This window comes from Anas acuta, chromosome 1 (assembly GCF_963932015.1).
Source record: "Anas acuta chromosome 1, bAnaAcu1.1, whole genome shotgun sequence".
Lineage (NCBI taxonomy): Eukaryota > Metazoa > Chordata > Aves > Anseriformes > Anatidae > Anas > Anas acuta.
Genome location: NC_088979.1, coordinates 3,816,762 through 3,829,355, shown reverse-complemented (window position 1 = coordinate 3,829,355; position 12,594 = coordinate 3,816,762). Strand labels below are relative to the sequence as shown.

General features: G+C 51.3%; 1 protein-coding gene and 1 long non-coding RNA gene across 5 annotated transcripts in view; one reads left to right on the top strand and one right to left on the bottom strand.

The window, feature by feature from the left end:
* GAB2 (GRB2 associated binding protein 2) overlaps positions 1–12,594 on the top strand; it is a 75,507-nt gene that overhangs the window by 45,618 nt on the left and 17,295 nt on the right. The gene's annotated exons all lie outside the window — the stretch shown is intronic.
* LOC137841126 (uncharacterized) lies at positions 3,015–12,526 on the bottom strand. 2 transcript variants are annotated; one of them, XR_011088468.1, is made up of 3 exons: positions 9,203–12,526; positions 3,826–7,622; positions 3,015–3,425 (listed from the first exon to the last, which is right to left on the bottom strand). It is a non-coding gene; the product is annotated as an uncharacterized lncRNA (long non-coding RNA). The 2 variants fall into 2 exon arrangements; XR_011088473.1 differs by having other exon boundaries at positions 9,217–12,526.

The window sequence follows — 12,594 nt, the reverse complement described above, 5'->3', positions numbered from 1 at the left end:
AAGCAACGAGCAAGGTTGGGGTTGAGTTGAGTTCGAGACGTGGGGCAGATCTGCTCTGGTTCCTTCTGTGTATGTCGTTAACCTACCCAAAAACCTAATTGCCTCGTTTGGGATGTGGAGGTGGCCTGCATTGGGGTGGCAACGTGGGGTCATCGAGCCCTTTCTTCTCACCCTACAGTCCCTATAAATAGATGCAGCCTTTCCCTCGGTGTTCCCATCCATATTTTGTCCACTCAGCATCACGGAGCTCCTTTTAAATCACCATATTTCACATCTACACCCCTGATTACACATCTCAGGGATGTTTGGGTCAATCCCACTGCGTTTCTCTCCAATGTCTGCTGACTTTGCCCAGCGAGGGCAACAATCGTGGCTGCAGATTCATACCTGGGGATGGCACATCTCAACCCATGGCTTGCTCCAGCCCACCTGGAGTGGGGCTGGGAACCCACTGACCCCATCTAACTTCTCACCAGCCTCATTCCTAACTTCATTTTCCTGCAGCCACCTCCTTGTGGGAGCCCTAGCCTATCCCTTCGTCATCCTGCCTCTTTAAATTCGCTCCAAACTTCCCTGACCCTGGTTTTCCTGAGCCACAAACAGCAAGTTATTTTAGGATCTGACACTGTTCAGCTTTTATTTCAGTGTAAACAATACCAGAGATGGAGTGGTCTTGGCACAAAGGAGCGGCTTGAGAGCAGTTAAGTGCCTGCTGACTTCCCCCCCCCTCCCCTCCTCTTTCCCCCCTGCCTTTTTTTCCCTCTTTCCCTTTGGAGATGAGCTAGTTCAGGTGCTAATGAGTCTGCTGGAGAGCCGAGAGCCACTGACAAGCAGGAATTTGCTCCTGGAAGAAAGAAACAGGCAGAGACCACTGCAGATTTCTACCAACCCATCGGGGTCCCCTTGCTGCAATTCCCATGGTCTTTGGGAGAGGGAGCCGATGCAGTGGGCAGTTGGTTGTAACACGCCCATTTGTAGGGCAAAAGTGGAAAAAGATGTCTGAAATGGGGCAAATCCATTTGCAACAGATAATTTTGCACCCTAAAAGTGCCTGTTTCTATCCCTTGACTCTCTAGAGAATGAGGATTGCTAAGCTCAGGTGGAAACATCCACCTCGTAGACTCCTAAAAGCATGCTGAGATGAATCCCATCCATCTCAGGTCTTCTCCCAAGGCTTTTGAGGTGTTTGAGGTGAGGTGGAACCATTTTTCATCATTTCATTTACATCAGACAAGGACCAACCCCTACTTTCTTCCATACCTTTCTTTGCTTGCCATACTCAGCTCTTCATCACGTTGTGTTACCAGAAGCGTTGCAGGGCCAGAGCGAGCACTAAGAGCAGATTTCAAGCCTGTTTAGGTGCCAAGAAAAAGATTAAAGCAGGGATACAGAGGGCTTTGGAAACCAGAAAGCAAGAGAAAAAGTCTTAAGGGATCTGCATGAAGCCAAGCTTCTGGCTTCAGGGGTCTGATGCCATTGAACATCCAAGGCTTGCGATGCTGGATCAGCATTTTCTTTAGAATTTGGGAATTTAGGATTTTTTTTTAATTTTATTTTGGCTCTGGACATTTTGGAGGGCTGGAAAATCCAGGAGATCTCTTGGCTTTGTAATTGCAAACCCGTATCACTGTCATTTTGGGAGAGCCCCCAGCAGAGCTGGCAGAGGATGCAGCTGGGTTTACAGGCGAAGAACCCTCCTCTCCTGCTGCAAATAACAGAAACATCCACCAGCAGAAAAAGAAGATGCGTGTGCAGCTTTCAAAAAAGCCCGACGAGCAAAATCTTCCAGTCCTTCTTGACTGGTTCCCAGCAGGAGCCCAGTGCAAGGCTGTCCAGCCCCTGCTGGAGATAAATATAGAGCTGGAGGCTTGGGGAAAATCCTGCCCTTTCCTGGCCAAGGTCCCACTGGGTTCACTGAGCTAGGGCTGGGATTTGAGCTGGGAGGGGAGGAAGAAATGTCAAGTTTGAGAGTTGTTTTATTTTTTTTTTGATGTTTTATTAGAGCAGAAGGCGTTGCCCAGCCCTCCCAGCAGCCTGGCATGCCGTATTCGCGCCTCTCAGCCCTTCCCAGGGCTGCCTCCTGGCCCATGTACCCCGAAGGAGAAAGCCATTTCAAACAATTCTTCATTTTCTAATTGGCTTTTATCTCTGTGAGCCCCGCGCGCATCAGGTCAGCCCCATTAGGTTAATGGGCGCCAAGGAATTTTTCGGCTGACTGAGTGACCGTGGAAAAACGAGCGCGGCGGACGGTATCAGCATCAGATCGGAAAGCAAAACCACGCAAAGCTTTCGGAAAGAAAAACAGCTGATGGGCTTGGAGCAAAGTGACCGGCGAAGCAGCATGGCCTGAGCACAACCGAAGGAGGGAAGGAGGGAAGGAGGGAGAAATTTTGGGCATCAGCCAGCCAGGAGGAATCTCGCAGTCGGATTTGCCCATGATGATGTTTCCCAGAAGGGTCCTGGGCTGGGCAGTGTTGGGGTTTGCCCTGCTGCACCCCGTGTCTTCAGAGCCCCAGTTATGTGCACGTGAGATGCAGGTGCCCCATGCGTGGGGCTCAACCCAGGCAAAGTGATGGGGGCAGAACCCCAAAATCTGTGCGCGAGCAAGTTGGGGGACAAGGGAGGAAATCAGTGACCTGCGTGTCAAATTATTTAGGGCTGCTTTTCCCATCATGGCTCTTTTCCCCCACAATCACCACACCTCCCCTTTACCCCTCCCATGTATTTCACGTTGTTTTTTCCCCAACATTGGATTCGGGCCACGTGTTGTACCCCCTAAGCTCAGCTTTGTGAAGCGTGCTAAAAGCCAGGGCAGATTTTAAGCTCTCATTTCCCGGACCCCGATGCCTGTTTGTTTACTGCTTTGCCTTGCTTTATATTTCCAATTAAAACGAAGCCTGAGTGAAGAGAAAGCTTTCTAAAGCCTTGAAAGCCTCCGAGTGAATATGCTCATGAAGCAGGAAGGAGCCGTGAAGCTGTCGATTGCGGTGAACTTTCCATGACACCACTCAGCGTTTGTTTCCAGACTGATTTTTATTTATGAATGCAGTAGCATTTATTACTGATTTTATCTGCAAAGATAACACTTCTTCCCTAGATGGCTTCTGTGCTTTGCTTATAATTGCTGCCTGCTTCTCCAGCACGCTGCTGCATTATTTAGTGCGCTGCATTGTCCGAGCTCCAGCAAAGGTGATTTATTATTTGGACCGGAGGGTTACACCTGATCTGGGGAATACAGGAGCACGTGAAAACTCCCTTTGGGTGCCCTGGCCAAATCCTAGCTCCCTGCAGGAAGGCTGAGAACATCTCTCGGAGTCTTCACAGAGGACCAAACTTCTTCCTTTTGCTGATGGAGGCAGTGTGGTGATGGTTTCTGTCCTCTCCAAGCTAGAAGTGGTTTTAAAAGGGACCCTTGGGCACAGCTCCTGAAAAGAAAATAATAATAAAGAAAAAAAAATACACTTTTTAGCGTGAGGGCACTCAAACACTGGGGGCTGTGGAGTCTCTGCCCTTGGAGCTACTCAAAACCCAACAGGACACAGCCCTGAGCTGCCCCTGCCCGGAGCAGGCGGTTGGCCTAGACCATCCCCAAAGGTCCGTCCCCACCCCAAATCTTCTGTGCTTCTGTAATTTTCATGGTGTGACCCTGTAGGGAAATACCAGACCTCAGAGCACGCTGAGGAGCAGAGGCACCCCGGCAATCCCAGCACGTAAAACTGGAGCACCAGTTCCCTGGTAGCATCCCCTCCAAGGTGGGAAGGGGCACGGCCCCACTGGAGTCCCACCCTTTGTATCTGTTTATTAGGATGCCAAACAGCATCTCACCTACAAGATCTCCTCACGCTGCCCATGACCAAGTCCTCTCCTGGCCAATGCAGCTGCTGCTTGCCTTGAGAGTAAGCTGGGGTCGAGTGGCTCCCTGCATTTGCTATTTTTTATCTGGGAAAATCATTCCCCGAAGCTCGCGTACCCTCCGTGTAGGCTCAACCTTGACAGCAGGCCTTGACGCTGGTTAATTATTTTGGCTGGCTGGCCCTAACAGCTCGAATTGCTCTCCAATGAGTCATGATGGAGCCTTTCAAATACCCACTTGAAATCCATAAAAATCCATGATGAGCCTTTTTTTTTGCTAGCTGATGGTTGCTTCTGGCAATTAGTGGTCGGGTCAAAACCTGGTCACAGGCCACCTCTGTATCTGCCAGGGGGTTGTCTCCGAAATTCTTGATGGAGAAGACTTTTTCCTGGAGAGCTCTCCGGTGTATTTTTAAAAGTCATTACATTATTTTTTTTAATGTCTCAGTCCCAATGTCTGTATTCCCATGGCTTCTCCTCCTTCCCAAACTTCCATTGGTGCAAGGATGCCCATGGTTGTATCGGTGGGGTGAAAATATTTGCTGTAAGAAGTGCTGGAAATGGGGAAGTGAGGCATAAATCAGTTTTTCCCATTGCTGCAGGAGCGATCCCTGTGAAGTTCCCAGCTTTCTCTGGACCTTTTGGAAGTGGAAAGCTGGAGCAGGCTGGCTTCTCTCATCTGCTCCTGGTAATTCCTGCATTGCTGTGGCCAGTGCCCTGCACATTTGCTGCCAAGCCCTATTTCATCTCACAGGTGAAGGACTCCACGACACAGATAAGGGGGCACCGGGTACTGGATCTGACCCAGAACCTCTTCATCAACCTTGTTAGGGCATGGTTTACGTAGGTGATTAGAGATTGGAATTTAATTAGGAATTAAAATACGACAAATCCCATTCCTGTGAGGAAGGAGCTCGCCGAAGGCACATACGGAGGCTCAGCTCCGAGCGGCAAGTGCATCGCAAGCGGTGGTAAAAATTCAGTGTGCTCTTCTTCCTTGGAATTCATTTCCATCCATCCTCAGCCTCGGTTTTGATTCATGCGTTTTGATTCCAAGTTGGAATGAATTTCGAAAAAAATAAATCACGACAGTGCATCCTGAGGATTTTCAGCCAAAACACCGCCATCCACCCCCCCAAAAAGCGATCCGAGGAGAAGGAATCGAAGCACCTTGACCTTCTCCCCCTCCACTTCAAATTCCCTTATCCCCTCTGAAGGTTTCTCATGGTTTCTGGCTCCGGATGATGCCTTGGCAAGCTCCCTTTTGATCGAGTGGCACGTTGCAGCTGGAGGATGTCAGAAGATTTCTCAGCTGGTCCTAAGCCAAGCGGGAAGAGATGCGCCGGGCAGGAGGCTCGGGATTTGGTCTGGGTGCTGCTGCCATCTGTGGTGAGCACGAGGAGACGGGCACAGCCTCGAGGGTGCTAATGTAATCTGGCTCTCCTGGGTGTTGGGGACAGGCTCGCAAAGTTTTGTGAGCTGTGTCTGGGGGAGGAAGAGGAGGGAGAGGAGATGCTGCACAGGGAGAGTGCTTGGGATCATTCCCATCCCATGAGGGAGCATCAGGGGAGAGAGAATTTGCTCCAGTCCTTAGATGCTGGAGGATGTTTTGCTCCTGAGTCAGGGCACGAGGAATGCCAAAGCCCAAAAATATTCCTCGCGGGGCGATCGTGACAGATGCTGCTGAGGGCCAAGCTCCTCGCTACGCTCTGCTACCCCGCTAAACCCAGCCCCACTGCTGCTCCGCGTTAAAAACAACCCCCAAAGGAGCCCGAGCTTCAGTGCACAAAGTTCAAGCACCAGCAGCCGTGCCGGGAGCTGCTCGGTGCTGCAATATCCAGGGGGGAGAGAGCTGCTGGCCCACAGCCAGATGGGGAGCGTCCACGTGGAAACATTTCTCCCTAGAAATAAGAGCTGCGAGAGCGCAACGTGGAGATGAACTGCTGGCGAAGCCCAGGGGGATGTTAAACCCAGCAGGATTTGGGGCTGCTTTAAGGACCTTCAGCTCCTCTTCAGGACTGTCCCAGTGGGGATGGAGATAGGGATGGGGATGGGGATGACCCCAACCCCAAAGCACTCGCAAGGAGAAGCTGCCAGCCCCGCGTTTCTCAGCACGAAGACCGCGCTCAAGCATCGCCGCGCTGCTTTCAGCCCACGCCAGCCCTTGCCTTTTGGCACGAGCCGCGCTCCCTGCTCCCTGCCAAACCAGTACAGATGTTTTAACACCCACCGGAGCCCAGATAATTACTAACAGAGCCCAGAGGCTGGTCGGGGCTGGTTGTTTTTTTTTATTTTTATTTTTTCATTGCGTGAACTTTCAGCCGCTCTTGAGCGAGGCGCCTCCCACTTGCTGACATTGCTCTCAAAGATGTTTTTTGTGGGCCATGTTGCTGATGTTCATTTTATTAGGGGAAAAACCGAGAAGCCCCAACCAGGACGAGGATCTCCCCCTGTGCCCGTTGATGTAATGATGACCAAAGAGCGAAACAAGTGCAGGGAAGACGAGTGGAGTGGCTGGGACAATGTTTTGATGGGAAAGGAGAGCCGGTTTCTATCCAGTGGCTTCCCAACCACGGCATGACGAAGCTTAGCTCATTTTCAAATGGTTTTGGGAAGCGTTTTCTGTGGGATGAAACCATGAAATCATCTGGTGGGCACTGGCCAGGAGATGCTGCAGGTTCTCCCCATCCTAGATCCTCCAGGATCACCTGCTCCAACCACCCCCTACCACCAATGTCACCCCCAAGCCCTGTCCCCAAGCACCACGTCCAACCTCTCCTTGAACACCCCCAGGGACGGGGACTCCCCCACCTCCCTGGGCAACCCGTCCCAAGGCCTGACCGCTCTTGCTGAGCAGAAATGTCTCCTCATTGCCAACCTGAGCCTCCCCTGGCACAACTCGAGGCCGTTCCCTCTGCTCCTGGCCCTGGTTATCTGCGAGAAGCTGATAACCGGTTGGGTGGAAGATGGCTGGCACGAGCCCACCGACCATGGCTCCGCCGTGAAATTCCTCACTCACACGCCCAGCCAGGAAGATTTCCATCCCGCATTTTGCTTCCAGTTGCTGTGGAGACCGATTTAAATGAAACTCTGGCACTTGGAAAGGGAATATGATTCGAAGTCATTTGTGATGCAAGGTCCCATGCTAATAGCATTAGCATCTTATTTGATTATGGCGATGTGTGGGGAATAAATTTTAAGTCTTTTTTCCCCAATCGTTACATCTTAAAAAGAAGAGGGAGGGGGAAACGTGCAGGTTTTAGCTGCTACTGAAGCCTTTTCTGCGGCTGAACTCATGATTTCTTTATGCATGAAGCTTGGCGGGTCACGGGCATCTCTAACCCGATGGCAAGGCGAGCTGCTCCCAGGAAGGGACCTTTTCTTTCTCTGCCTCCACTGAGCACTGTTAATAGACTGCAAAATGGGCTGGGCTCGGGTTTTTAATGAGGGATAGAGAAATCCAGGATGGCTTTTGTGGCACTTTGCTTTTTTTTTCTTTGCTGGAGCATCGGTGTCGCAGAGCTCGCGTTGTGCAGTCCTCCCAGTGCTTGCGGAGACTTTGTTCCCTGCGTTTGACCCTCAACATCTCAAGGATGGATTCGCCTTTAGGATTTCTTTAGCTGAGCCTGGCATGTAGACAGGGTTTTTCTGTAGCCCTTAAATTATAAAAATGCCCTGCAACACCTTTGAGGAGGCGCCGGTTCTCAAACTGAAGGCTGCGTGAATGGGAAAGGGAGTCTGGGGTCTTCCACGGTGACTTCCAGGGAGAGCTGAGCATCCAGCAGGGGAAAAACGAGGAAAACAGTGATATTATTTTGAGTCTTTGTCCCTACAGGCATGTTTTCTGGGGATGAACCATCCCCTGCTGACACTGACCCCACTCTCTGGTTTAGGGACACCATATTGCAGCCATGGAGAAAAAAATGGGGCCAAACTGCTGCATTTTGGTCCCATGCATGCTTGCAAAATTCCCAAGGGAAGAGGAGAGGAGAGGAAGGGGTCCCCTTCCTTTCCCCATCACTTCTTTGCTGGGTGAGGGTAAAGCAGCCCCGTAACAGCGCTGCTGTTTTATGGACTCCCCAAGCAAGCAGGGAGTTGTAATGTTTCTCCCCCAAGGTAAGGAGAGCTGGAAATAAATCACTCCTGCAACGAGCCGGGGATGGCAGCCCTTCTGTAATACCAAGTGCAAATATTTGGGCCTCCTGTGCTCTCCCTTGAATCGAAATGGCACTAAAGCATGCATAAGTAAAGCAGGTTCATGTTTTTCTCATAGCAAAAAGTTTTTTTCTCTGCTCTCCCGCAACATTAAAGACCTGAGCTTTCCATAAAAAGGGCTTTAAGGTTTCAAACCTGTCCTTCGTCCCCAGCTTTAGGTCGCTGTCCCCGGGCAGAGCTCTCCTCCAAGGGTGTCACAGGTGGGATGCTCAAGGTCGCACGGACACCAGGACTGCGGGCACCTCGCTTCCCTTTGCTTTGCCCTCCAAATATCAACACGAAAGGATTCGCTTTTTCAAGGGTAGCCTGCAGGGTTTTGGGGGATTTTTTTATTTTTTTTTTGGCTACAGCCACAACTACCGCTCAGCTGCTTTTGTCGCTCTCCCTCCTGCCCCTTTGTCCTTCAGAGAATCGATTTCTGTTCAGATAGCTGGGATGTGTAACGCGTTGAGGTCAGGGTGATCTGGCTTGGCTCCTTTCCCTCTCCTCTCTCTCCTTTTCTCCCCAGCATTGGGATTTTTCCCCCTGTTCCCATGCCCCTCCAAGGCAAACGCAGAAGAAATCGCTTACCCATTTTTTTTAGTATTTTTGTGCAAAAATACAAGCAGGACTCTGGCACTAATGGCTATTTATTTCCACTGATCTTTGCCTCCCTGCCTCTCCCGTCACCTCTTTCTAGGGTAATTCTTCCCATCCTGTGCTGCATGTGCAAGTAATTGGGGTTTTTTCGCTGTTGGCAGTAGAGAAAAACCTAAGGGGAGCAGCCCAGGCCAAAAATCATTCGGAAGGCTGAAATTGGGAAAGAGAAATCGTGCCCTTAGCAGCTGAACCCTGTCTGCGAAGCGGAGATGCTCCTTTCCCTCAGCCAGTCGGTTTCTCGAAAGCAAATGGAAATAAGCAGCAGAAATCAAATGGAAAAGAACAGCCGAGAAGACCAAAAGCACCTCATTGTACTCCTTTGGGCTCCTCTGCAGTGGAGGATGCAGCTGCGGTCAGCCCCACTTAGCCCCATCCTTAGTTTTGGGGAGCTCTGCTGCCACAATTTGGGCAGCGCTGATTCCTACGGTCCCTGCACCCTCTCCTGCAGCTCCTCGAGAGGGCAAATCACCCAAATCAGGCGCCCTTCCCCACCCACCCGCCGGAGAAAACCTTTAGCCGGTGCCTCTGCACATGTCCTCAGCCCGACGATGCCTTTTTTCGAATGCCATCCGGCTCCGAGAGCTGGGGAAATAAACATTCCCCGCGCTCATCCTCGCAGCATCCCAGGGCGTCCTGGCAGTGACTCATCCCCGGGCCGTGTTGTTTGCTCTGTCCCTGCCAGGAGAAGCACGCGGAGGGCTTGTTTTGGTAGGGTTGTTTGTCTTCTTCTTTGTTTTTTCTTTATTATTTTTTTTTCTAGCAGTGAGCTGGCAGCAAGAGTGGAGGCGCAGGCGGATCCCCATGGGGGTTTTGTCCCCCTTTTTTTATTTTTTTTTATTTTTTCCTAATGGAGCTGCTCCAAATACTGGGGGGAAGCGTAGCGCACGAGGACGCCTCCGCGCTCTCCTAGGGATTATTTCTAGCGGGTTCCTCTACTCCCTCCCCAAATTACAAAATAATCCTCGGCCACCGGTTGTGGCTGGCAAGGATTCAGCAGCACAGTCCAAAGCTTCATGGTTTGCCATCGTGGAGGGGTGGCACAGCCCAAGCGTGGTCCCCAGACGAAATGACGGCTCGCAGATAGCGAGCGATGGAGCACAGGCTCCAGGGCATGGCACAGCATCACCTGGAGAGGCGTTTTGGGGTTTTACTTGCAGGGCAGCTCGGGGGAACCTTTATTTGCAAGGGTGCTTGGGCTGGTTCTCCATGGGCAGCGTGGGGTGTGTATCACAGCCAATTTCAGGCAAAAATAGGAAATCTGGTGCCTTGCTGCAACCACTGATGAGAGCACAGGAATTTAAAAAAAAAAATTTCCAAAAATCGCCACCTCCTTGGCTGCACCTTTCCCCCTCTGTGGGTTACCGGGGTTGTAGCCACAGCCTCTGCCTTCAGGGGGAAAGCCAACATTGCTGCCAAGGTGAAAAAAATCAAAAACAAAAATAAAAAAGCTGTTCTGAGCAACAATTTCCGAAGGAGGCTGAGTAATTCTTGCACTCAGATAAGCGCAGGAACATCGTGTGAAGGGATGTGCACATAGCACTAGCCGGCTGCTGGAAGCCAGGGACTTCAGAGCTGTCAGCAGTGAGGGAAATACCGCTTTGGGGGATCGAAAACATTCAGAAAAAATTCCTGGCTCCCAGCCTAGTCAGGGCCGCTGCCGGCCGTGCTTGTAGCTGCAGATTTCTTCTTCAGGGACGGAGTCCCGATGAGGATTTCTTTTCCCCTTGCTGCGACGTGCGGCCAAAAAGGCACATCTAAACCCGGACCAGAGAGCACCACGCCTTCAGCTGACCGAAACCAACCTGTTTTTGCTTCTGGTTCTCTTCTCAAGGATCAGGACAACATCTGCAGCACGAGCCCGACGAGCTCTTTGCATGCAAGCCGTGCTGTCGACATCGGGTTTTAGGTTGTGGGCGTCCAACGCCGCCTCTTGCAGAGCGTGAGAGCCGAATTCCCCAACCTCGGAGGAGCTCCAGCCAGGAAACATGGGGTTAAGATGACACTTCCCATATGGCCCCGCTCCACAACCTTAACTCTGCCCCTCTGGGAACAGCCATAGGAGCTGGAACAAGACCTCATCCCTCCTTGGCTATACTCGATGCATTCCCTCGACATAAACTCAAGATCTCAACGTAAAGCCAAGGGATTTTGGAGGTTTCATCCTCCCAAAAAAAAAAAAAAAACGAGGGCCGTGGGCTTATCCTTGGCTGCGAGGCAGATGGTGGTGATGGATGGGGAAATATCATTTTTTTGGGGTCCTGCCCAGAGTGAGCTGAGCATCGTTGGTGAGAACAATGCCTGGAGGCATCCAGATGAGAGCCCCAAAGGATGTTTGCCAAGTGCCCAGCGTGGACGCACCATCGGGGTGTGATCCAGGCATGCAAGATTCCCTTTTTTCTCTAGTGGAAAAAAATAGAAGAAAAGAAAAAAAAATAGAAGAAGAAAAAAAAAAAACATTAAAAATAAAAATTAAAAAAGCAATCTCAGCAGTCCCCTTCTGCAGCAGCAGGATTTATCTTCCCAGCCCCTGCAATCCCCTCCCGGGCCCGCGAGGCCATCCATCTCTCACCTGCTATTAGGGAGTTCATCTCCCGGCCCTAATGGACTACGTGAGCCCTGGATTCACTCCCGCTGCTGCTCTCGGGCTTCGGGTGGCTGCGGGAAGTGGGCTGGGAATTCATTTTGAAAATCGATGCGGCTGTCGATAGAGCTGGCTTCCCCGGGGGAAGCAGAGGTGCTTTCGCTGGGCTTTGCTTTCTTGTTCCCCTTCATCCCCCGCTTCGTTTTACGCTGTCGGGCTGATGGAGATCGCCACCACGCAATTAATTTTTCTTTCAGTGGCTGCCGTGCTCTCTGGTTTCCCCAAATTGAGGTTAATTTGGGAATATTTCCCCTGGCGGTGCAGGATTCGTGGGGCTCCTCCACGCGTTGTGATTTGGGGGATGCCGGGCGCTGTCTGCTCCGTGCAAGCCCAACTCTTCCCTTGGGATGTGTCGGCACAAGGAAATCAATGCAATTTCTTCCTCCTGAGCATATTTTGGCTTGCTGAGGCTTTCCCATGCCATGGGAAGAGCAGAGCCTGCAGAGGACTGCTCAGGGAAGAAGGGCCCCAACCTGGCGCTGCTCTTGGTTGTCCCCAGCTGGGGACACGGCACCTTCCTTGGAAGAGTCTTGGCCAAAACCCGATGTCATGGGCGATTCCTGACCATGATTCAGGACACAGCAGGACCATGGGGCCGTTCCCAAGAGGCATTTTGGGTGCAGACACCCTATTTTAGAGAGCAACAGGGCTATGGGCTCCTCCACCATGCCGGTGGATCTCAAAGTACTCAATTTAGGGCTCAGACCTGGGACTCCCAGAGCTCTCAGGGCTCCTTTTCCAACGGGGATGTGTCTTCACTGCTATGGGATAAATATTTAATAAGAATAAGGGTCAAGGCAGTGTTTTGTCCAAGGACACCGAGACGGCCATTTACGCCCATGAAAAGCACCGAGGGATCTTTAATGCCCATGCAAAGAAGACAGAAATTGAGGTTTTAAGCTCTCATCCCCCACCATTAATGTCAATGTTGCGTATCGATCCTCCCCGTGTTTAGCACAAACCGAACAATAGAGCCGAGCCACGCTCTTTGGCTTTTATTAATGTACTTTTTCTGTGTCGGGTGAAGTTTGCAGCATCACTGGGAAAAAAAAAAAAAAATGGAGCGGCGGTGAGCGAGCAGCAGACGGATCGATTTGGTATCTTGACACGAGGCAGGAGTCAGTGAAAAATCACCCCGTGCACAGTGGCTCCTCGTCTGAGCCGCGACAGCCTCTTCGTAGGGAGAAGATCAGGGATTTGAGAGAAGGAATGGAAAAAAAAAAGGGGTTGGGAACCTGGAAAATCCC